This window comes from Panthera tigris, chromosome C2 (genome assembly GCF_018350195.1).
Source record: "Panthera tigris isolate Pti1 chromosome C2, P.tigris_Pti1_mat1.1, whole genome shotgun sequence".
NCBI lineage: Eukaryota > Metazoa > Chordata > Mammalia > Carnivora > Felidae > Panthera > Panthera tigris.
Window position 1 is genome coordinate 31,901,733 of NC_056668.1, and position 27,022 is coordinate 31,928,754.

General features: G+C 34.7%; 1 protein-coding gene and 1 non-coding gene across 5 annotated transcripts in view; both read right to left on the reverse strand.

Annotated features, from left to right (window-relative positions):
• The window catches only part of ROBO1 (roundabout guidance receptor 1), a 401,827-nt gene that overhangs the window by 291,566 nt on the left and 83,239 nt on the right, over positions 1-27,022 (reverse strand). The gene's annotated exons all lie outside the window — the stretch shown is intronic.
• LOC122230830 lies at positions 14,832-14,933 on the reverse strand. Its single transcript, XR_006207912.1, has one exon. It is a non-coding gene; the product is annotated as a U6 spliceosomal RNA (small nuclear RNA).

Consider the following 27,022-nt stretch of genomic DNA (forward strand, 5'->3'; position numbering starts at 1 on the left):
TCGAACCCACAAACTGTGAGATCATGACCTGAGCTGAAGTAGGACGCTTAACGGACTGAGCCACCCAGGAGACCCTAGAGTGAAAGAATTCCCTTAACCACAATACTATCTTCATAGAAAATAAATTCCTTTCTGATTTTGCAAATATTAAGTGATAAGGATTTCTAAAATCTAAACTGATTTCTTTTGCTTTATCCTTTGCTGGCTTCAGGACACAAATAATAACTTTTTATGTGATGAAATTTTCATTTTGTGTTTACTTAAGAAGGCAAATAATATAAAATTTCTATCAAAGGGAAAAATATAAACTCTATCTATCTATCTATCTATCTATCTATCTATCTACCTATCTATAGATATATTGGTACAGACACATTTTCTCATACAGTCCCCAAACTCCAAGCTATAGAGTTTATTTTTCCTATAGTTAATTTTCTTTGAAAAAACTTCCCAGGCACAGAAAAATGTAATTATTTGGGGTGCCTAGGTGGCTCAGTCGGTGAACTGTCCGACTTCAGCTCAGGTCATGATCTCACGGTTCATGAGTTTGAGCCCCGCGTTGGGCTCTATGCTGACAGCTCAGAGCCTGGAGCCTGCTTCACATTCTGTGTCTCCCTTTCTCTCTGCCCCTTCCCCGCTTGTGGTGTTTCTGTCTCTGTCTCTCTCTCTCTCTCTCAAAAATAAATAAACATTAAAAAAACTAAAAGAAAAAAAGAAAATGTAATTATGGTCAAGTATAAAATGATTTTGAAAATTGCTCATTTATATATACAGGGTTCAACAATTCCTCTCACCAGAAAGGGACGGGGCAAACAGAAACAGAACACATTATATACAAATAAATAAGTAAAAATCATTAATATAATGAATGTGTGTCACTTTATATTAATATAATCTTCATTGAAGTACATTCTTTTGAATTCTCTTTTATAACTTCAAATCCCACACTCATCATAACGATAAATATTATGGTTTTTCAATTTAGCCAATAGAAAGTGTTAGCTGCTAAACAAATACGTTCTCCAAATGTCTATTTTACTTTTGGAAGTTTTGTCCCGCAACACCCCATCCCCAACACCTGCCTTCCAGCTTAACTTCAAAGGGATATTTCATATAAAACATCTGAGAGAAGAAGAAAAATCTGACACCACACTTGTGTGAGCTTCCACTTAAAAAAAAAAAAGTGCAAAATAAGCAAATATATATTTCTTAAAATGAGGCAATTTAAAAAAAAACAAAAGGTTAGAAGTCTGTCTTGCCATGACACTTGATTATCTTAGACCATATAATAAAATAATTAAATAGGAGAGAAGAGGCTAGACTGTCTTTGTTGAAATTCGGGTTCTGTCATTTACCAATTATGTGATTTGTGGCTAAGTTAACAATCATGTTGAGGGTACTTACACCTCATCTATAACACGGAAGCAATTTTATTTACCTCAGAGGATTGTTTTATGAAATAATGGTGATCCCATATGAAGCACTTATAACAGGGCCTGACACAGAGTACTCAATAATATAAGGTGATGTGAATATAATTATATTGGTTAGAGGACTATAATTATTATTAGTGTATATATACGTTATATACACACACATACACACATATATACATATATATCTCATTCCTAATGACTATAAATCTGTTCAGGAGGTTTAACTTCACTTTCTAAACATTCTTAAGTGCCGATATTATTAATTAAGTATCAATACTGAACAGAACATATAAACCATTTAATAAACTTTTATGCACTATGACATTAATCTGTTTTAAGTATTCCTCATAGCAAGGATATCAAGCAACTTACTACACTAAGACCAAACTTCAATTTTTCTTCTAGCTCCTAAGACTCTATCCCTGGCAAAGTTGTACCTGGGGCAAAAAACAAGCAAACAAAAGTCCCCAAACATCAATAACTCATCCTTATCTTTTCCCCAAATTTTATTTATATCCATAAGGAATTGGAGCTGGATAAATAAGCTCCCAAAGTAACTAGGAATGACATGCTCTTAGTAAATGTTGGAGCAAGCGGGAAAACGAAAACCATCCAAGAGAACTTAAGTAGTACGGCCCTGTGTGCACACATATTGACACAAACACAGACTCATGGACATGTCTTCCTGCTCCCCTCTTACCAGAATCCAGCAAAACAGTGGACCATAACAATTAATAGAAGAATTTCTATTTTATGTAAATGTCATCTCTATTAGTCCACCAATTCATTCTTTCAATTAATAAACTAATATAAATGATCCCTTATCATAACAGTAACTGTATCTCAAATTTGCTTTCAAGGAAACCCAACCCCATTCTTTTCAACTGAGGAATCACTGGGGTCTTATTTCTGTATATTTCTCTAAGTTGCTTCTGCCACATTTAAAATCAATTAAAGCATAAGGATGATGCAGGATGAACCCAAGTTTCTGTTTAAACTAAAAATATCAAAGTATGAGAGATTATGCTTTGTCACTAATTATGAATTAACCTAACTTGACGTCAATACTTCTGTCTAAGGAGCCCTAAGGGGCTATTTTTACTTCCCCTGAAAATGACTGGGTAGCCACTACACGAACCCTTTTGTTTCTGCCTTCATATGCTATACCTCTGGAATCTAAGGCAACACTGGGATATTTATGCAGGGCAGGGTAGGAGGGGATGAGCGAGAGAGAAAAAGAGATCTCAAACTTTAAAACTCTGTTGTTGCTAGCTAGCTCTAAACAAATTGATAGCTGAGTGAGTAATACCTGGGGCAGGACGAGTGGGAAGAACAGAGAGAACACGCACAGATGCACTCACTACAGAAAAGGTACTATATTTCACACTTAACTGTGTTTTAATACTCACATAAATCTTCAAGAGAAGTACTATTACTCATTTTTAGACGAAGAGACTGAGCCCTGGTGAATTAAGACAACTTGCCAACACTCACAAACAGTAAGGGTTAGAGGCAGGATTAGGATTTGAGTATGTCTGACTGACTTCAGAGCTTTCACCACTATGATAGATTGCCTTCTACAGCTAACTGCATAACTGTCAAGACTAGGTATGATTCTTGAACAAGTCAACGTAAGTCTAATCAAAGTGCAAAAGTTGTATAAATGTGGAAGGGAAGCTTTTTGCTTTGTTTTGGTTCTGTTTTTTGTTTGTTCCTCTGTTTTGTTTTAGATATATATTACTTAGGTCACACTAACAAGACACTCTTATTCTTGAATCCTGAGGTCCTTCCTGCCATATTAGGTTTTCTCTGACAATCATTATGAACAGACCAGCTGTCCAACATCGCTCATAAAATAGTTCCTAATTCACACAGAATCGCTTGCCCCGAACCCCTCTTTCCTGGCTTCTTTAAAAAGCATATGTCACAGCTGCATTTCAGCTACACTCAAGTAGTGCCTCATCTGTGAGCCATCTCAATGGACAACTAACATTTTGAAGTGCACACAAAATGGGACCAATAGTGTCTTACTGTTAATTAAAACCATCCTGACAGCAACGGACTTGGCCTTTATGATCAGCTTCTCTCCATGTTTGCTGAGTTGAGTCAACACATCTGCACCTGTAGGCTGGCTCAAGATGAATCAGATGTGAAAACTGAAGTGATCCTTGAAAAACAGGAGGGTTGAACTTCTTTTTCCTAAGATAAGCAATTCTCCTGCACCAAATGTGTATGTGCACATTCAGTCCAATACTTGGAACATCACTATTATTGCTAACAAAGGAACGTTAGACATTCTCATATCTTAAAGCAGCTGTTCTCAAATGATCTGGTGTCAGGAGCCTTTTGTACTCTTAAAAATTATTGAGGACCCCAAAGTGTTGTTATTTATGGGAATTTCATCCATTGATGCATTTATGTTAGAAACTCAAATGGAGAAAAATTTTAAAATACTTACTAACTTACTTGAAAATAAAGATAACCTTGTTAAATGTAAACATAAATAACATTTCCAGGAAAACTATATTCTCCCAGACAAATACAGTGAAGAGAACAGCACTGTTTTACATTTTTACAGGTTTTTTTTTAAATGTCTAGTTTAATGAGTAGACAGCTGGATTCTTCTATCTGCTTCTGCATGCGGTCTGTTGCAATACACTATTTTGTTGAAACACATGAAGAAAATTAAGCCTCACAAAGACATCAAGGTAGAAAAGGGATCTTAATACCCTTTTCAAACAATTGTGGCTGTTCTGCTTTCATACTGCAACAGGAGTCAACGTGGAGTGGTTCCCTTAAGTGTTAGTGGCAATGTAGAATCTGAAAATACACCAAGGAACTTTTTATAATCTATTACATTAAAACATATTGTTTTGTCTTGACCTTTGAATGAATCTTTTACCATGCATGATTTTGACATCGGGGACTCCCTAAGCAGATCTCTGGACCAAACTTTGAGAATCAGCTATGAAAAAAACACAACAAAACTCTGAAGAAAGTATGAATGAATGGATTTAGCACAGTGACAAAGAAAGATGTAGCAACTGTACAAAGAACCTTATAAAAAGATTCAAGACTTTAGTTACTCCATAGCAGTAGATTTGTACAGATTAAAAAAGAGGCCCTCCTGAGGACCCAGCCTTACAAACTCGGCTTAGAGAGTAGTAGGGAGCCCATTGGAGAGCCTCTATTGCTCCCCAGGTCAGACTGATCTTTCACTGTAAACAAACTACATAACCATAGGTGGTGGTCCTAGTCACATTTACATACAAGGGACAGCAATTCACACAGAGTAGGAAAAAAAATAGAAGAAAACAAATCTGCACTTGTGAAGAACAGTCTGATAAAATTCATGTTATTCTCTTTTATTCATTCATTTCTGCAGTCTGTTCATGACAAGTTTGATAGTTAAAAGTCCATGATTGGTAGAAAATAATATCAGGTCTCAGCTCAGGGCTTTTATTTTATGACCTGGGTATGGGGGTGGGTGGGTGGCAAGTAGGTAATAGAAAATATTGAAAAAGAAAGAAGCCTAATTTTTAAATTGTAATAGTAAGAGCTTTTTTTTAAAAAAGTAAGCAATTCCTGTCACTTAAATACAATAAAAATTAAAATTTCTAAGCATTTTGACTTTGTTTCATAAAAAAAGATGCATACAAAAGTGACTTTATGAATTTATGTGACTTCAATGAGAATATAGTGAGGATAAAATGGAACAAGAGATTCTAAAATAGCAAATTTTATTTTAAAAACCGAAATAATTTAAAACATTTTTCTTAAAATTTTGAGACCACTAATTTTAGCTAGTTTGCATTAACGAAAGAGTACAGCAGTGAAGATACTTGTAACTTAATGAATATTCAGTAAAAATTAATTCCTATCATTGCTCTTTATCATGCCATGCTGCAAAAAAATAATAATAAATAAATTATCACGCCATGCTGCAACCATTATCAAATTCAGAATGGTCCCGTATTCAATTTATGTGTATGTAGTTCTAATGAAAATTTGACTTTTACCAACATAACTTACCATAAAAAAAACTAGCTATTTCCTACTATATCTGGTGATCAGAGGGTTCAGTTCTGAAAGTAAGGTAATTGCTAAACATCAGTGTCATCAGAGACTTGTGCTGTGTGGTAAATATGCAGTTTTGCAAAACACAGAGCTTGTAAGTGATGACCACATATATAATGGAGTTTACCAATAATTCTGAGTTGCCATTTAAAATGAATATATTAAATGCTGGTCATGAGTAGAAAAACTACTCTATTTGGTACTAATTGTGGTTCTTTTTTTTCTTGACCGCTGTCTGAGCTCATTAGAATCACATGCTGTGCAAATCTCTCTCCTTTGGAAAGTCAGACATTATTGCCTCCCTTATGCCATTAGTTAACCTTAAGCTTCACTGTACCAAGGGGCTAGGGGCATTGAAAGTGCCTACTGCTGCAATGATGAGGACAGTTTCTCTTCCACAGATGAAAAGCACGCACAAGCTGTACTGAACATTAAAGTACACTCTAGAGCTTGCTAAAATCCTTCCAATAGACTTTTTTGGTCAGCCCTTCAACATAGGTACAATAAAAATGTAAGATGCATCCCATACCCTACTCTAAAAAGCAATCTTAGAATTTTACTAAAAATGAGTGCTAAAACCCAAAAATATAAACATGAAGCTTAAAACAATTTAAAGATTTATTTTAATTACAAAAACTTTTTAAATTACAGGGATATAGGTGGTAATGCAGAAAGATCTATGCTTCTCATAATGGTGACTTACGGTAACTGCCATTTCAGGACAGGAAACGTGTTTAGCATCAGTATCTCTACCTACAGTTTACTAATGCCCTGTGAAGTTAATTTCTAGTTAGCCCCATATATACTAGAATTATAGATGACATTCTTCATTAAATAAACAAACAAACAAAAAACTACATTCACATTAACTTTGAAATTGTTCAAAAAGTCAAACTGAAAATTATCATATATATAAAATACAATCATTTTCCTGTTCACACAAAGGATTGAGTTATAAGTTTCATGCTGTTTAGAAGTATCTATTTACTTGGTTCACAAAGCAAAATGTAGCCAATGTAAGTTCCATGCTATTAAAAAGAGGAGAGTTTTGCCCGAGTTGCCAACACAAAAGTTATTCCTCTAGGAGGTAAGAGGTACATACATTAAACCCAATGAAGTGTCTTAAGACTAACAGACATCTCTTCTCTAATTACATGTTCACCAAGAAAAGTCATAGTTTGACTTCCTGACAGCAAAAAATTTATTTGTTGTTGTCAATATTCTGGTCTACTAATAAATTCAATAAGTCCTCAAACTGAACATTAATAAATTGCTATTCTTATTTCCTTTTTTTTTTTCTTGAAAGAAGGTATTCATTTGATATTTTCATCAATGATCTTCCAAGGATAAAAGAGCAATTCCAAGAGAAAAACCTAGTCATATTCTTAGACCATCAGTGTATTTTGGTAAATAGCTACTTAATGTTAATATCAGGCATTATGCATTAAAATAATTTTTAAAGTAGTTTTAATAGCTATCAATAATCATTGCTGCTTAATCATTAGGCATAGTATACTTTCAACTATAAAAGCTGATGATACCACAATAAAATAAGATTATATGACCCTGAGACTCTCCAAAATTTAGGTAAAGTTAGACATCCACAGTATTGTTTCATAAAGACGTGAGGAAGAGAAAATATGAGTATCTAAATATTCCTGAGCCTTACTATTATATTACTTAATATTAAAGGACTTTTTTATTTTGAATGAGAGAACAAATGAGGAATAGTACTTTGCACATAAAAGTAAATGATCTTTAATGTATTAGACAGTCAATGGTGTGTTTATGTTTACAAAGGATTGTTCATAGTCCTATAAAATAAAATCTTCATTAAATTGAAATTTCAAGTCATTTTATATATTTCAAAAATGTCACATATTTATAGTGTATATGCATTATACATGAAAATATCTGTGTGTGTGTGTGTGTGTGTGTGTGTGTGTGTGTGTGTTAAGCTTTCTTTTTACTCCTCAGTAAAGGATCACTTCAAATCAGACCTACATTCACCTAAGGAATGGCACTTTTGTAGCATTTATCCCAAGGAAGCAGGAGAAAGTTTCGCTCTTTCCAATCCCACCAATACCAAAGCCTATTCAACTCCTAGAAGAGATCAATGAGAATAGGAAATGCCATTACCTAATTCATAAGATAGCTGATAAGAGTCAAATATTAAGGAAATCTTGAAGAAAACTCCAGTGTGAAAGAAGAGGATTAGGACACACAGAAATGGGGAGAAGAGAGAAATGACAGGTGGGAGGAAATACTGGTAGTTTCCATAAGTGCCCCTCCCAAGTCAACCAAGCAAATGTTTTTACAATGGTTTGGTCAGATGCTATGGCAAATATTCTAGGTATTCCTGTGGGTAATTTCTTCATTACAGTTGAGACCATATTTTGAAAGGTGTCAACTAACTGAAACAGGCTGAAGGCAACATTTACAAAGTATTTTATAGAGCAGAAGTTCTCCATGTGCGGTCTCTGAACCAGCTTCATCAGCAACACCTGGGAACTTGTCAAGAATGCAAATTCTCAGGCCCAACCCCAGACCTACTAAATCAGAGTATCTGCTAACCCAGCAAGCCAGGTTTGAACAAGCCATCCAGATGATCTGATGCGCACTCAAGTTTGAGAACTGCTGTTCTACACTTAAATCACACCCCAGGGAGAAAGTTAGGTCAGAGATCAATCAGCTTGTCAGTGCACTAAATAATCCCAACCATTGCAAAAGCATGTAAATAAAAGAAGTTTACCATCAGAAAACACAGAACCACAGACATGAAAGAACTTAAAGGAAATAATGGATAAGTAAACCCATACTTGGAGACGTTCTGAAATCCAGTGTCTGGGAAATAATTATTGATTTTATGTCTGTAGTTTTGAAGTCTACTTTTATAGAGCACAGTTACATATATTTTTATTAAATTGATATATAAGAGCACAAGACACAAAATTCACTAACCTGAAAATTGAATGATTAAAGAGCATTCACTTTTGATAAATAAGAATTGAATGTATGTGCTAAACCCTCCTATCATATTTCATTCAGTTATTTTGTGAACACTCTTACCTCCTCTACAGATAGAGACTGTATTAGTGATACTGACTGTGCAATACTTGGACACAGAGATTAAACTAATGCCCAGTGTGCTACTGGAAACTTCTGATCCTGATCTTACTAAAATGAGTACGAGAGTCATGCACCAGTAACCTGACCTTTAACCTGAGCTTGCCTTTGGGGAATTTTGAGACAGACTAAATCAATTGATATGGCCATTACAATTGAAGGCCCTGTCAAATTTTTTACAGTATCTGAAAGGGGTAATTGGAATCTGAAATGGACTGTAAGCAACACGGAACTACAGTTCTCAATATGCCAGGAATCCAACACACTTGATTTCTTCTTTACGCTCAGTAACAGGAAGGAAACAAAAATGTTATACAATAATTTCTGAACAGATACTGATTCGACTATTATGATTCCAATATATGTCCAATAATTCTTTCAATAATATAAGAAATGATAGGAGGTAAATAACTTTTTAAAAAATGACGTTTCACAAATATCTCTTGATGGCATGAATTTAACATTTTTCCCTGAACACTTCATAATTTTGGAGGATATGAAACACTGGGAAAAGAGTTCTCTTACCTAGTTCAAAGGAAAAATATTTTACAGGAGAGCCTAAAGATAATCTTTATTTTACATTAAAAAAAACCACAATTGAGTTAAATTGAAGCTTAAATTTTTCAATTTCAAAAATTAAAATATATAGCTTGTTTGTTTTCATTTATGCCTGACCCACAGGGTACCTTTTGTACTGGCCAGAAAAACAGAATGCTCCTTAACATCGATGTGTGTTTTGAATTATACTAATAAGCAACATATCAGCTGCGAGGTGAGACTACATTGAAAAAGACTGCTTCAGCTTACGGAAAATACCAGCTGTCTCCACTCTGTGAAGATGGATTACCACCTGTCCTGTTATCTTCCATACACAATACAAGGCACGTTGGCCATTTTAACCAGGATAACTGTACCCATATGTTCTTTAATTCTGGTCTGCATGCTGCCTACCATTAAATATTCGTAATGGATCATGGTAAATAGGAGATTAGCATGGAAGGCAGGGTGTTTAAGCAGAATCTAAGCCTCTGTTTTATTAAACCTCCTCCTTGTTCTTGAGACCTGTACAACTGAAAATATTTTTGATAATATCATCAATTTTAGCTAAATAGTAAAGCACCCAAGTGTAAACAGAAAGCAGTGAGTTTTTTTTTTTCATAAGGCTTAGGCAGTAGTGAGGCTACATGCCACAATAAATTAAAACATAGGTTGCCATTAAAAAAAAACCCAACACTTTAACCTTTAAAATGATCACGTACATAATTTGCTATAAAAAATTTTGCTAGAAATTCCCTCCTTTTCTCATCACTTACAAAAATATTGCATGATTGAATGTATTTGACAGAAAATAGTATATGAAAAGCACAGAGTTTTAACATACTATAGTTGAAAAAAGTTACCTTTATTTGAAAAATAAAATGTATATTTTGAATGATATCAGTTACTTCACAAAGTCTTTAGCCACAAAATGGAGATAGATAAATATGCACTTCTACTATAGAATAAACTGGAATAAAAAACATGCTCCATTATCAAATGTATTTATTTATCTGGTTAGCTTAATATGTAACCAGTAGTATATGAAAGACAATGATCAGATAGATACTGAGTTCTGTTTTAGTGAGTACAGGGCTAACTTCAGCTATATAGAAATCACACACAAAGTTGTGGCCCTGTATGTTTGCATTATATGCTGTAGCCAACTGAGCAAAGGGCCAGACAGGTCAACTAGCAGCTGTTTTATATAGTGATCAATACTTAGGACCTCAGGTCAGTATGATTTGATACTAAATATTACGAATATTGTAAAACAATGCAAAAAATAGTTTATAAAAAGAGTACAAAGTGTACCATTGCTTCATTTTAGATTACCTATAAAGATAAAATAATCTCAAATATAATCCCTCCATTGTAAATAGTCATAAAATTCAGCACTGTTGAAGGAAATAATAGATTGACGTTTGCAGGTGTATTTGGTCTTACATTGTTGGGTTCTGACTTATATTAGTCAAACATTTTGTTTCCTTCAACTTGTGAAATGTTAGAATTCCTAATTAAACTTTGAAATAAAAAGAATAGGGACAAGCAAATAGAGATTAAAGGAACACATCACAGAAGCTTTCTTGATTTACAAAATATTTCTTAAAGGAAAGCAGAAAGCTATTGTAATGGTTAAAGACAGAGCCCTTTTATGTGTGCAGATGGGAAGTACTCCCAGAGAGGGTCATATTTCCTTAGGCTAAAGACCAAGAAAACTTAACTGCCCCAGGCCTGGAGTTCAGTGGCAAGAACAATTCATTCATTGAGAACTAAGATTCAGTAATCAAAGTATGAGGACAAGGGTGTGATTTTCATCTCATATAAGGACAAGTGACTACCAATTCAAAGGAAACAAATGGCAGTAAGAAAATGAAATCTCCCATATGGCTAGCATTTTTAAATCTGTGGTCCCTTATTTATTCACTTTTAAATTTCATTTTGTAGGCATCCAAATCGGCCAGGAGGAAGTCAAACTTTCACTCTTCACAGATGATGTGATACTCTATATGGAAAACCCAAAAGATTCTACCAAAAACTGCTACAACTGATCCATGGATTCAGCAAAGTGGCAGGATATAAAGTCAATGCACAGAAATAGGTTGCATTCCTATATACCAATAATGAAGCAACAGAAAGAGAAATCAAGGAATCGATCCCATTTACAATTGCCCCAAAAACCATAAAATACCTAGGAATAAATCTAACCAAAGAAGTGAAAAACCTATACATTGAAAACTATAGAAAGCTTATAAAAGAAATTGAAAAAGACGCAAAAAAATGGAAAAAGATTCCATGCTCCTGGAAAGGAAGAACAAATATTAAAATGTCAATATTACTCAAAGCAATCTACATATTCAATACAATCCCTATCACAATAACAGCAGTATTCTTCACAGAGCTAGAATAAACAATCCTAAAATTTATATGGAACCAGAAAAGTCCCCAAATAGCCAAAGCAATCTTGAAAAAGAAAACCAAAGCAGGAGGCATCATCATCACGGACTGCAAGCTATATTACAAAGCTGTAATAATCAAGACAGTATAGTACTGGCACAAAAACGGTACTTTTTTTTTTCTTGGAAAAAGAAATGGACCCAGAAACATATGGCCAACTAATCTTTGACAAAGCAGGAAAGAATATCCAATGGAATAAAGACAGTCTCTTCAGCAAGTGGTGCTGGGAAAACTGGACAACGACAGGGAGAAAAATGAACCTGGACCACTTTCTTACCCCATACACAAAAATACACTCAAAATGGATGAAAGACCTAAATGTAAGACAGGAAGCCATCAAAATCTTTGAGGAGAAAGCAGGCAAAAACCTCTTTGACCTTAGTGACAGCAATTTCTTACTCAACACATCTCCAGAGGCAAGGGAAACAAAAGCAAAAATGAACTATTGGGACCTCATCAAAATAAAAAGCTTCTGCACAGCAAAGGAAACAATCAGCAAAACTAAAAGGCAACCAACGGAATGGGAAAAGATATTTGCGAATGACATATCAGATAAAGGGTTAGTATCCAAAATCTATTATAAAGCACTTACCAAACTCAACACCCAAAAAACGAATAATTCAGTGAAAAAATGGGCAAAAGACATGAATGGGCACCTCTCCAAAGAAGACATCAAAATGGCCAACCAACACAAGAAAAAATGCTCAACATAACTCATCATCAGGGAAATACAAATCAAAACCACAATGAGATACCACCTCACACCTGTCAGAATGGCTAACATTAACAACTCAGGCAACAATAGATGTTGGCAAGGATGCAGAGATAGAAGATCTCTTTTGCACTGCTGGTGGGAATGCAAACTGGTACAGCCACTCTGGAAAACAGTATGGAGGTTCCTCAAAAAACTAAAAATAGAACTCCCCTACGACCCAGCAATTGCACTACTAGGTATTTATCTAAGGAATACAGGTATGCTGTTTTGAAGGACTCATGCACCCCAATGTTTATAGCAGCAGTGTCAACAATAGCCAAAGTATGGAAAGAGCTCAAATGTCCATCGATGGATGAATGGATAAAGAAAATATGGTGTGTGTGTGTGTGTGTGTGTGTGTGTGTGTGTGTGTGTACAATGGAGTATTACTCAGCAATCAAAAAGAATGAAATCTTGACATTTGCATCTACGTGGATGGAACTGGAGGGTATTATGCTGAGTGAAATTAGTCAGAGAAAGACAAAAATAATATAATTTCACTCATATGAGGACTTTAAGAGAAAAAAACAGATGAACATAAGGGAAGGGAAATAAAAATAATATAAAACAGGGAGGGGGACAAAACATAAGAGACTCTTAAATATGGAGAACAAACACAGGGTTACTGGAGGGGTAGTGGAGGGGGATGGGCTAAATGGGTAAGGGGCATTAAGGAATCTACTCCTGAAATCTTTGTTGCACTACATGCTAACTAACTTGGATGTAAATTTTAAAAAATAAGTTAAATAAAAATTAAAATTAAAAAAATTCATTTTGTATGAATCACTGGCTATATAAATAGGCCAGAAACATACACTGTGCTCCATAATTTCCAAAAATAGTTTCATATTATATTTTAAAAATCTCTTCAAAAATCACAAAGAATTAAACTACTTGCTTTGATCAAAAATTGAAAAACTGATGTTAAGTATAGAAATTTACCAAATATTTAATACCAACATTCACAATACAAGAAAATGTATGCAAATTTAAAGGTAACAGTTACAATATTTTTTTTCAAATAATATTTCACTCAGTGCATACAATAAGTTTTGCTGAGAAGTTTAATATTAGAAGGGACTTAAGAGCCAGATGGGAAAGCTGTGTATATTTAATATACATATCTATTCCATGTCCATTTGACATACTATTTAGACTCCAATAGCCCTCATCCTATATAACTGTTTCTTTGACACTACTACAATCTCAGTGAATGATGAGAAGAATCAATAATATGAATCAATGTCTTTATTATAACTTATTTGGTTTTGTAACACTAACCTTGGAAAAAGGTGTTCTGGCATAAAATATGCATTTAATTCTACCTATTTAAACTTAACTAAAACCTTAGGTAATAATGGAGAAAGTGCATTTTAAAGATAAGATATGTAGTTGAAAATGGCAATTTTTATGAAAAATGACAAATTAATCATTTGTTTTACACAAAAGTCCTTTCTCTTAAAGGATCAGCACAGAAAACCTTCAAATAAGCCTGTTCCCTTTTTTCAATATTTTTATTGGATGTTTGGTCGAAACAAGAGAAACAAAACAGAGACAAACTGGAAAGACAGAAGGGGTACAGAAAATAGTGGTCCCACCATCACACACGGTTTGATAAAAAAATGAAAGACTATGATCTCTTCTAACAAGTTGAAAATTAGCCTTTACACTTCGGGCTCCTGAAAACACAATGCTCAAAAATATAGAATTGACAGTGGGTTAACTTCAGATTTGTTCAAAATTATAAAGGTACCAAATAATAAGAAACACACAGAATTTTCTAAAGGATTTTCACAATTCTTAAAAATATTTCAAATTTGGGGAGATAAAGAGAAAAAAATAGCATTGGTGTTTCTGATTGGATTTTAACCCACTTCTATCAAAAATTTCTATATTCAATTTCTATTTAAAATTAATTTCATAATCCTCTATGGTTATTTCTAAACAAAATCACAATGAAAAATATGGATCAGATTAGCATTGTTTTTATCTGGTATAACATATTTCCAATATTTCTACACACTGATTACAGTTCTCTCCCATATCTGTATATACTTTATTTATGAGAGTTTTTTTTAAATTATTTTTCTATAGTATAACCCTTATTGAGATACAAGGCTTAATTACAAAAGCAAAATTTAGATTATATCCAAAATATGCCCTTAACTATTTGTCTATGGGAAAATTTTAATTTATATAAAAAAAATCAAATAGGACTACATTCAGATCACTTTTTCCAAAATGCTGTTTTCTAAATGAAAAACTTTGGAATTGATCTATAAATAATATTGTTTATCTAATCTTCCTCTCTCTCTCTCTCTCTATTGCTTTTTTTTTTTTTTTTTTGGGAGGAGGCGGTGGAATCAGGGATGGGTCCTTGAGGACCTTGAGGAGGTAAATCACTTCACTTACAGAGCCTGTTTCCCCACCCACAGATATTAGGATAAAATATGGACTGCTTCACAAATTTGTGTATCATCCTTACATACAGGACAAGCTAATGTCTGTATTGTTCCAATTTTAGTATAGTGCTACCAAAGAGAGCACTTTCTAATCTCCTTAAGTATCTGTCTTATAACACTTGTGACTATGAATGGAGTATGATACTATAATAACTGGGGCTACAATTTCCAAGCTTCATAAATAATGTAGTTTCCAGGAGTTACTGTCTAGCTTATTCAGAGCCTGAATAGACATTACTTGTTGGGTTCAGGTATTCTCTCATTGGAAAAAAGAAAAAGAAAAGAGACAGATGTACAAATAAGAGTTTATTTATATCCATCTTCTTTGAACTAGTCAGAACAAGAAATCCTCCACTGAGAACTTTACTAAATACCTCAAGTAGAATGACTTAAGCATTAGCAGACCAGCTAAAAAATCTAAAATTGAAAACGTTCACCTTGAGTTCTAAGGCTGCATCATAAAATTTTCATATCTTAATTAATGATGATAGTATCAATAGAGCTAGAATTTCTCTTATATATGGCTATAAAAGTAAATCTGAAATATTCTGTACCAATAAGGATATTACCTCTTAGAAAAATAATAAGTATTTCTAAAGTAAGCAAAGATTAAGCTAAATTACACAAATTCATGCTACTTATTTTGCCTTGGTGCCATATCAATATAAGTATAGTTTGTTGAAGGTGGTAAATTAAGTTGTTTTATATCTAGAAATATGATTAACTTTATAAAATCTGAATTTCCATCATCATTCTTCAGCCACAATAAAGAGAAAAGAAAGCATATTTAAGAAAGACTGTTAAAACTCCAGTCTGAAGAAGTCCTTAGTCATCTTGAACCTTTAAACAGGCCTTTGGCATAAACTCAGATCATATCCCAGTAAGATAATTTCTCTGGGGACATATCGTTCACTCAGCTTTGAAGAATTCCACTTAGACAGATTCATCTGGCCTATTAACAATTCTAATTCAAAGAATCCAAAGAAGAAAGCAAGCAAAAAGGAAATAACTGTTTTTTTTCCTCAACCCCAACTCTCAGCTTCCATTCAAAAAATATCTTCCTTCTTTTCATTCTTCCCTATGTGAGTTCTTATTCATGTTGTTGAAGATCAGAGCTACTACACAACAGAGCCTAAATTGTTCTGTGATTGTTATATTTTTTTAGGTACACACCACAGGTCTATGCCAGCAGCCCCACGGGCATTCAACACACATTAACTGATGGTAATACTTGATAATAAGTTAAATATTAAGAATTCATGTTGTGAGCACCAAAGTCTGTTGGTAGGAGATTCTGAATCAACTCTGAAAAGAACACATATATATGGTAAACCGTCTATGGAAAAATTGTAAAACAATTCTAATTTATTCCTTTTTCTACGATATAAGGTTAAATTATGTTTATGACATTTAATCTACAAATGGAAAAGAAATCAGTGAAAACCCCATTTTGCAAAGAGAAATAGGTAAATATTTTGGAATGCCTATGGTCCATAAAAGAGTCAGAGTATTAAAAGTGATGAGAGAAATGTGTGAAAACCAATGATGGAAGAATGGCTTGGGAAAGTTATTAACTAGAAAAAAGTTCTAGCATGGAAAATACAGTAACTTGCTGGTTATTAAACATGGTTCAATTGAGAGAACTAAAAATAGCTATAAATTTTAGAGAACCATTTGATGCTTTTAACACTTGAAGATAAACCATTATCCCTTATTTGGCAATTTGTGTGTTTTGTTTCATGTAAATGTGCAGCAATCTTTCTTTACTCAGTGTCTGCTTACTCTTCAGGGTATAAAAAAATCACCAGGTAGGGCAGCCAAAAGAAATAAAGCATCAGCTCAATTAGATCCTGGCTTTCCTTCTTGAACTTTACAAGTTCAGACTGTTGACTGTTCATTTGTCTTCTCAGCTGCCTTGTAAAGAGCCAGAAAATATACCTATGAAGTTGAGGACAATGTACCTATATATACAACCTTCATACTTTTAGGAAACCTCATGCAGAAAAGAAATCCCATGGACCCTGAGCCTATCACCATAAAACATTCAGATATGAAAACAGAAAGTACCTGGCAATTGTCCTAATTTGGTGTATGTCTAATTCTCCACCACGATGTTTCTGTAACCAATTTACTGATCATTTTTTATGCTTCTTTCTGGAGCAGAGGAACATTACAACATTGACATGATCTTTCATATACTTACAAATACTTTACCTATTTTAGTGAAAAAGTCAATGATACATTGACAACATGTTATCTCTGCAACTATCAAATCAAAGTAAATTAGGACTACTCCCTCTGATACAAAGTTTATGTCATTCAATACTATCAATCTGTGTTTGATTTTCTCAAGGCTTATTGTATCTGACCCTCAGGAGACCATGGTCACCTGAGCTTCAAGCAGCCCCAAGTGCGTCCTCAGAAGTGATGCTTCCAGAGATCCTCTGAGCAGGGGAATTCACACATTTTCTAGGTCAGATAATCCAAGACCAGACTGAAATACTGGGACTTTCACATCACTGAAGCTTATTAGCCAGAGATGAGTAACTCCCAGTTTTTAAGTTGAAGAATTACATGCTGAATCTGATAACATAAAACAACAAGATTAAGTATAAATTAAGTAGAATCAAAGTAAATGACCCTAAAAGAAAGCTGAACACATCACAAGAAGGGTCTCATCAATACAAGAGAAAGGGAAGCAGTATGTGTTCACAATGCAAGCCAACTGAAGCTTTACTGCTTCCCAGCTATTTACTTAGTGGATTGTCTAGTCAATATCCAGGCTTTAAAAGATTACCTATGTCATGTCAGAAGATCCCACATATTGATCTCTCCTGGACATACCAGTCATGTTCTTTTAAGGGGTCATATTAGGAATGGTTTCTTGACTCAAAGTCACTTTATCCTTTTTTTTTTCAAGTTTGTATTTAAATTCCAGTTAGTCAACATACAGTGTAATATTAGTTTCAGGTGTAGAAGTCAGCGCTTCATCACATCCAACACCCAGTGCTCATCACAAGTGCCCTTCTTAATGCCCATCACTCATTTAGCCCACCCCCCACCTCCAGCGACACTCAGTTTGTTCCCTGTATTTAAGAGTCTCTTACGGTTTGCCTCACTCTCTGTTTTTATCTTATTGTTTCGTTCCCTTCCCCTATGTTCATCTGTTTTGTTTCTTTAATTACACAGGAGTGACGGAAATCACTTAATGTATCACAACAAATTGAGGAAGATATAGGTTAAGTTTCTTAAGCCTTATTAAAAAAATAATAAAGACAGAAAGAACACTGATCAACCATCAATTTACCTCCTCCTTTTAGCCCATCTCAAGTTTTAATTGGGACGCATATTTTTAAGTATACTAATTTAATGATAGCTCGGTTTGTCAATAATGTATAAATATCAAAGTCATAGCTTAATCTTAAATGCAAAATGTACAGATATTGAATCACTGGCTGCAGCTGAATAAAAATGTATGATTTTCATGTGTGAAAAGGATTTGCATGTACAACATTAACATTTTACTGATTCTTGTCTGTAACTACAGATTAGGAAAACAAATAGAAAAATACAAACTGAAAATTGTACATTTTAGTACCTACTGCCACATTAACAGTTATTTTACCAAAGGAAGTAAATGTATATTATGCTTTGGTCTTATTTTGTGGGAAGGTAATTGTCTCGAATATAAAATGAATTTGTCTTAAGTTTCACATCAGTGTGAGAGGAAATATAGCATAAGGATCACGGGCATGATGGTTATTTAAACCACCTGGGCCTTGATTTCCTCTAAAAAGTAAGGGTAATAACAATACCTACTTCACTGAGTTTTTGTGAGGATTAAGTAAATTAATAAATATAAACAGTGTTTGGCACAAAGCACACACTCACAAGTAGTGGTTATTATTACAGTTAACACGGCCTTCCACCTCAACTTCTTCTTCAAATTAAAAAAAAAAATAACAACGTAGCTTATATTCTATAAGAAGGTTTTAATAAGAGCCAATTTATCCCACTAAGTTAAATATAAAACAGAAATAAGTTATGTTTGAATATTAAAATTCAATATTCTTCTTCCTCTGGGTCTGTTCAGAATTTCAGCGGCGATATTCCACACACATAAACACAATTTCCATTGCTAAGTACTCTCTCTATGGTGCTTAAAAAGCTTCCAAACAGCCAGGAATGTACTTAAGCCGTTTGATTAGCCCCTTATGTCAGATAAATGAACAGTTTTTGTAAACATTAAGTGAAATACGAGTCACTTGAAAGGAGAGATTCTCTGTAGTACAATAAATGTCCCAAAAGGAATGTCTCTGAAATAATAGGATTTTGTTCTCAAAATAAGTCCACCTTGTAAAAAGTCAGAATTTGGGGGACATTAGTATAAAAAGAAGAGGGTTATGAGTGGCAGGATACAAATGGGTGTGTGTGCATGCATCATTTGTAACAGTTCACTTGCACAAAAACACACTTAAACAGGGAGCAAAATCTGGCACAGTTAAATTTGCCAAACAACTATCAGATAAAGGGAAGATACAGCACAGATTAAAAACACAGAAATGATCTCTAGCCATCTAATGAATTAAACACATAAAAGACAAACTAGGTTTCCACACAATTATAGGCATGTAAGGCTAGTCAACAGAATGAATGCTGTGAGAATGCGATCCAAAACTAAGGCTAACGTTGTCCTTCAGAAATAAAAACCAAAAAAATTATCCCTTACAGAAACAGTTCTCCCACTCCCACATCCCACATCACCAAGCAGAAATGTCTGGGAAAACATAAAGGAATGCACATTCTTCTTTTTTTTTTAAGATTTTATATTTTTTATTTCTTTCGTTGATTTTTTCATTTTACATATGTGTGTGTGTGTGTGTGTGTGTGTGCGCACGCGCGTGTATATAATGTCTATTTATTTTGAGAGAGAGAGCATGCACGGGTAGGTGCATGAGTGGGAGAGGAGCAGAGAGAATCCCAAACAGGCTCTGCACTATCAGCCTGATGTGGGGCTTGAACCCACAAACCAAGAGACCACGACCTAAGCCAAAGTTGGATGCTTAACTGATTGAGCCACCGCGGTGCCCCTAAGACTTTAGTTAAGTAATCTCTCCACCTGACATGGGGCTCGAGCTCACAACCCAGAGATCAAGAGCCACACTCCTCCAACTGAGCCAGCCAAGCACCGGAGGAATGCCCCTTCCGAAAGCAGGCTTATCATCCCTGCCAAATATGATCATGGTCGACATTCACTCACTAATTTCCCCTAGACATGCAAATCCACATTTCCCGGCTAAAAAAACTAAAAAAAAAAAGTCAATAAAAAAGACACAAAGTCTCATGAAAAAGCATGATTTTAAAGAAAGTTTCATAGACATGGTCATCATAGTGAATTAAAACTTAAAACCTTCTCCCTTTCCTCTCTTCCTCTCCTCTATTTTTATAGAACCACAGCCTGACTTTCTTCCAGATACTAAGATTGTACAGTTTTGCAAAAGCATAAGAAATATCAGAAGTTCTAAAGATATCATTGATTAGCTAGTAAAGATAACCCCCTCTTATCTGTACAATGCCTATCTCTGACTGGTCCAAATTACCTTCCAATAGTTAGCCAATTATGCAATTATTACATAAGGTAGCAAATTGCATTGCTTATTTATAGATAAGCAAATGAAGTCACAGAGGTTAGGAGGTATTATCAGGTCCTTAGGAAAGTCCCAGAAAATCAATTCCAAGCATTAAACTAGCATAACATCCATTCACCAAACATTCCAGAGACTTGCTTAGGCATTGTTCTAGATCAGCAGTGATAAAGAGTGACAAGCTCCTGGTCCTCATGCAGCAGACACAGCAAGAAGGGAAATCAATGGTAAACAAATGTATATCATTAATCACATTATCCCAACCCTATCTTGTTTTTTGTATGTTTGTTTCTTTGTTTGGGTTTTTTGTACGTCATTTATTGCTAAAATGACAAAGGGCCGGATTAAGATCCATGCACATAGCATGGTAGGTTACCATTGGACAAATTCCAGGTTCTTGAGCTGAATGGGAGAACAACCTTTGACAGACATGTGTAACTCTACTCTACAGTAGCCCCCCACCTTTGTACCAAATCAAAAGGCTTTTAACGGGAGAAAAGATAATGGGATTGGGAAGAGAGGAATAAGATAGTACTCCTTGTTCCAGAAGAAACTAATCTTTCAAGCTATCATTTCCACTCATCAACTCAAGTTGCCTATGAAATATGTCCCTCTAAATCCTGGGCCTCTTCATCTACATGAGCATCAGGAACTCAACAACTTTCACTGTGAACTGATTGCCCAAGGTCCTCAGATATGTGAATGACAGAAATAGTTACATGAAGTAGAGACTTGACCTGTATTCGGTGGATTTAGTGACTTATATTTTCAAATACGTATTTTCATATTGGTAAACAGTTTCATTTACAACATCTACATGTTATATATTTAATATTATAGGCATATGGCCTGAACTTCAGGGGGACAGGGAGCTGGGGAAGGAAGTGATTCTAAATGTAATCAATTCTGTTACTGAGCCGAAAAAAAAAATTACACATTATAAAATATATGATTTTATAAACTGAGGAAATGGTGCTTTTGAAAAATAAAACAGTGAGTGATTATAAAGACATGTATACTCAAGTTTTCCAATATACACTTATCATCTCAAATGTGATATAGTTACATCTAAACTTGAATCTGTAAAATAATTTCAAATTAAATATTAATCAAAGGTACAATTCTACGAAATCAATTTCATGCATTGCCATTTTAAAGGATGAAGGCAAACTGAGGTATAAATTATTTATAAGAAAAAATAACCCACAATAACATTGAGCTAATTATCACAGTAACTGTAGCATTTCAGGGCAAGAATAGAGGAAGAGAATTTCTTTGTTCATATTTTTCCTAGCCAAAATTTCATGAATAAATCATATGCTTCAACCCTATTTTTAAGAATCTAAAGAAGATTTGAATCTGACATTTTTAAAAACATTCAAAAGGAGCTTTAACTGAATCCATAGCAGCATGTAAAAATATTTCCTCAGTTTGTGTGCGTGTGAATTTGAATGTGTGTGTATACTTTCTGACTTCAATAAAAATCTCTTTAAAATTGGAACCATGTCAGTGCAGCCACTATGGAAAACAGTATGGAGGTTCCTCAAAAAAATAGAACTACTATAAGATCCAGCATTTCTACTTCTGGGTATTTATGAAGGAAATGAAATCACTACCTCACAAAGATAACAGCACTTCCCTGGCCAAGGCAATGGAAACAACCTAGGAATGAACAAATAAAATAAATACGGGGTATGTTTGTGTAAGGGTATATGTGTGTGTGTTTGTATGTGTGTATATATACATGCACACGATGGAATATTATTCAGCCATAAAAAGAAAGGAAATCCTATGGGGCGCCTGGGTGGCTCAGTCAGTTAAGCGTCCGAGTAAGGCTCAGGTCATGATCTTATGGTTCGTGGGTTCGAGCCCCGCGTCAGGCTCTGTGCTGACAGCTCGGAGCCTGAAGCCTGCTTCTGATTCTGTGTCTCCCTCTCTCTCTGCTCATTCCCTGCTCATGTTCTGTCTCTCTCTGTCTCTCAAAAATAAATAAATGTTAAAAAAAAAAAAAAAAAAAAGGGTATCCTGTCAGATGCAACAACATGGACAGATCTTGAGGGCGTTATGTTAAGTGAAATAAATGAGACAAAGAAAGACAAACCAAACTCCTAGAAACAGAGTACAGACTAAGGAGTACTAGAGGTGGGTGTGAGATGAGGGAAGAGGGGTGGGGCAAATAGATGAAGGTGATCAAAAATGACCAACTTCCAGTTAAAAGATAAATAAGTCCTAGGGACTATAGGTACCAATACTGTGTTGCATATCTGAAAGTTGCTAAGGGAGATCTTAAAAGTAGATCTTTTTTCTCATCACAAGAAAAAACTTATGATTATACATGGTGAAAAATGTGAAACTTACTGTGGTAATCATTTTGCAATATACACATGTATCAAATCATTATGTTGTATACCTGAAAGTAATACAATTTTATATGTCAATTATATCACAATAAAATTAATTAAATTGCAACCGTTTCATTTAAATTAACAACTTTCTGCCCCTCCCCCCTCTTAGTAGCAATGCTATAGCTTAGACAATGGTTATCAGCATAACTGAGTCAGTCAAAAGAAGTAGTTACCAATGTAAAGGACTGTTCTTCTAAGGTCTAGGCTTTATGTCTTACTTACTTTACACAAAAAAAGAGTGTTCTAAAATTTTAAAATATTTAACATGGTTGTTTTATACTTACATGAAAAATATTTATATATATAAATATAAGCTTATATTTATATATATAAATTTATATTTATATTTACATGAAAAATATTTATATTATATTTTTTAAGCTAATTTACCTTGAGAGAAAGAGAGAGAGCAGGGGAGGGGCAGAGTGAGAGGGAGAGAGAGCAAGAGAGAGTGAGAGGGAGAGAGAGCAAGAGAGAGTGAGAGGGAGAGAGAGCAAGAGAGAGAGAGAGAGAGAGAGCCAAGAAGGCTTTACACCATCAACGCAGAGCCCGATGTGGGGATCGAACCCACAAACCAGAAGATGATCACCTGAGCCGAAACCAAGAGCCGACCACTTAACCAAATGAGCCACCCAGAGATCCCCAAAATGTTTATGCTTTTAAATATTCATATTAATGTGAGCAATGTTTTATTCTGTTAATTTTTATATCTAACACCATAAGAGAAAAATCTAAATTCTAAAGATTTTGGAAGGATTCTCTGTGGTTATGCCTCACAATCGATGTTCAAGCAGTGTATATTAGATTAGTAATGCAAACATTGGTATAAAATTTTAAACTATACATTTAAGTATTTAAATCTAAATCTAAATGTTAATGAATAGTTTGTTCCAATGTGGGGGGAGGGGGTAATACTTATTTCTCTTGATATATGTTCATACATATTTCTTTTTCAGTATCTGTGCAAGTATCCACTGTTTAGTTTAAATTCCAAAACTTAATTTCATTCTATTTAAGGTATAATAAATTCCATGGTCTGAGTTAATGATCAGAATATGGTATTAAATAAATGAATGTTATACTTGAAACTCTTTTCAGAAAAATTAGCTGAGATATAGTCACAGATTTAACTTGCCGCTGGAGTTGATTCTAGAAAAAAAAAAAATTTCTACATAGAAGGAAAAAAAAAAAAAAAGGTGAGGCATAAAACACACCAGGCTAAAAAAGATAGATAATGTATGCGGTCTCTCATTTCTACTGGGGAAACAAAATGCCAAATTGCACATTAGCACCTTCAAATATAAAGAAACCTTTTTTTTTTTTTCCATTATTGTTGGTTGGTAGGGATCGTTATACAGAACTGTTTACTGACAGAGATTTAGTAATAACACTCCCTTTGTGACCCATACTAGGTACAAGTTACAGTATTTAGAATTAAGTGCAAGGGACGCTTGGGTGGCTCAGTTGGTTAAGTGTCCCACTCCTGATATCAGCTCAGATAGTGATCTCACATTTCGTGGGATTAAGCCCCCAGTTGTGCTCAGTGCTGACAGAGTGGAGCTTACTTGGGATTCTCTCTCTCTCTCCCCTCCCCTTTTCCTCCTTCCCTGCTTGCAGGCATGTGTGCTCTCTCTCAAAGTAAATAAATAAACTTAAAAAAAAAAAGGAATTAAGTGGTAAATACAATCTAATTACAATACAGGAGTTACATAATATGATAAAGGAATACAGGGTGATATGGGTAAGGTTAAACTTGATGTGACAGTGGGAGGGGTAGGATGTGCAGAAAAGGAGGCTAAGAGTAAAGGATGGATCTTCTGAACTCTGAAACATAAATATTTTTTTCCAGACCAAAGAGGTAGGGGTAGGAGACCATGAATTTTAGGCCACCAATGCCAGGATCACACAGACCCTTGCAAATCATTTTCAAGGGTTTAGATTTTAGGGGCATTGGAGAATCTCTGAGTGAACAATCAAGAGGGACAGATCAGATTTTTACTTGCAAAATAGTATTACAGCTATGTAGTTGAGAAATAATGGTGACACAAATTAGAAGAATAGTGACAGGAATGAAGGTAAGTGGAAAAATCCTACAGCTATTCAAGACAAATCATCAGCAAGACTTGAGGATCAACTGATAGGAACAGATGGAAAGAAAGGAAGAAAGAATTAATCTCAAGTTTCTAGTCTGGAGAGCCAAATGGATGGTGGTATCCCTTTCAGAGCTAGGAAAAACTAGAGGAAAGGCAGGAATGGAAAGGAAGATGGTTAAGTCTCATATTGGACATTTCAGCTGGAGATACTACCAGGATCTCCAAATGGAGCTAACTGTGGAAGTCAAGGCTAGAGACAAGAGAACAGGGAATGAAACAGGACAATAGTTCTAGAAGAATCCAAAGAGGTAGGTGTGGTCATCCAAGGCAAACCACAGAGCAAAAAGAGAAGAATAAACACTCTAGGAATTTGAACATTTCAGCTATAAGCCAAGACTAGTCTAGATATAAATAAGAAGAAAATCAATAGCAGGTAGATGGTGGACCTTGCTAGTTGGCTAGTGAACATCCATTTTTCTGTTCTTCCTTTTAGCAAAATACCAAACGTTGTTTGGGGAAGAAATGAGCTAGTTAAAAACATTTCTCCTTACTAAAAAGAAAACTGCAGGCTCAAGGTAGAGTCACTTCCCCAGGACAGCAAACCAAGACTTAATTGTAGTTTCAACCTCTCCAGGAAGGGAATTTTAAGACAATAAATCTGAAAATTTCTGGTCAACACCAATGAGGTAATCTGTCACAGGGGCCCTCTCCATTCCCCAAAGGAAGATGAGGTCATGTGTATGATAAGACCCCCTGCCCTTCCCCTGATGGAAGGTGACCTTGCCTGAAACAATCCTTTCTTTTCTTTTGCTAATAACAACTGGCCCTACCCTACTTCCTATAAAAACCTTTCATTTGTTGATGTACTCCTGGGAGCATCTTTCTACTTGCTACAGGGATGCTGCCTGATTCATGAATCACTTAATAAAGTATAACTCCCTTGAATTTTGTTTTTGAACACCATACATCTTTGAAACTAAAGGTGGTCATGTGACCTAGGTCTAGCCAATGAAATGTAATAGACTTCTACTGGGTGAAGATTTCCAGAAATTTACTACTGTCTTGATAAAAAAAAAAAAAAAAAAAAAAAAAAAGCAGGGGTAGGGGGACGGGGATAGCTGCTGATTTTTTACACTCCTCCTTCTAGTAAAGCACAGAAAGGTGATATTGAGAGGTACAGCCATCAGCTTGTAACCACAAGGAAGAAAGCCACATACTAGGGCTGGCAGAGCAGAAAAATAAAAGGAAGCTGGATTCTTGGAGCTGCCATACTTCTCTGGTACAGCCTTCCTCCAGAATCAATTTTAAACCTGTCTGGTAAATTGCCTGACTTTAGTTACATGCAGTAGAATGTAATCCTGATCTAGCTGGGTGCCACGAAATTCTGGGAAAGTGAACGTTTCACAAAGGAGGTCACTTGTGTCAAATGCTTGCAAGAGGTAAATTATATCCATTATAGAAAGCAAAGTTTAGAAAGCTGAGGTCAAGACTATTAACAGTAACAGGATATTAGTGAGAGAAAAGGGTAAGGCCACACACACTGCTGAGCACCTCTTTGCAAAGTTTTGGTAAAGCGCCATATTTGAATTGTTTGGAATATTGAATGGTCCCCTGTTATAGCCTTCAACATAGTGATGTAGGAGAAGAAAACATCCCTGGAAGAAAGAAAAAAAAAAAAAAGAAATAGAATAGTATATCATAATCTTACTCTTTTGCTCTTGAAACAAAGAAACCATGTAGATAAATAACCACAAACCTGAACCTGAGATACTTAGACACTTTTGAAAATGTACGTCCACCCACAAAATACCAAACACTAGTTTTCATCCAAAATGCATTCTGAGAAAATTGTTTTCTGAAAAAAAAAAAATGGCATTCCATAAAAATGTGTGAATTGTAGTAACTTAGATCTCCTACTCATGTTTCTTAGGATTCATTAATATTTTAAACCCTCAAAAGTCTTATAGAAAAGAGATATGTTTAGAAATTTGTTTAAAGACTTATTTTACAAATTATTTTTTGACAGCTTA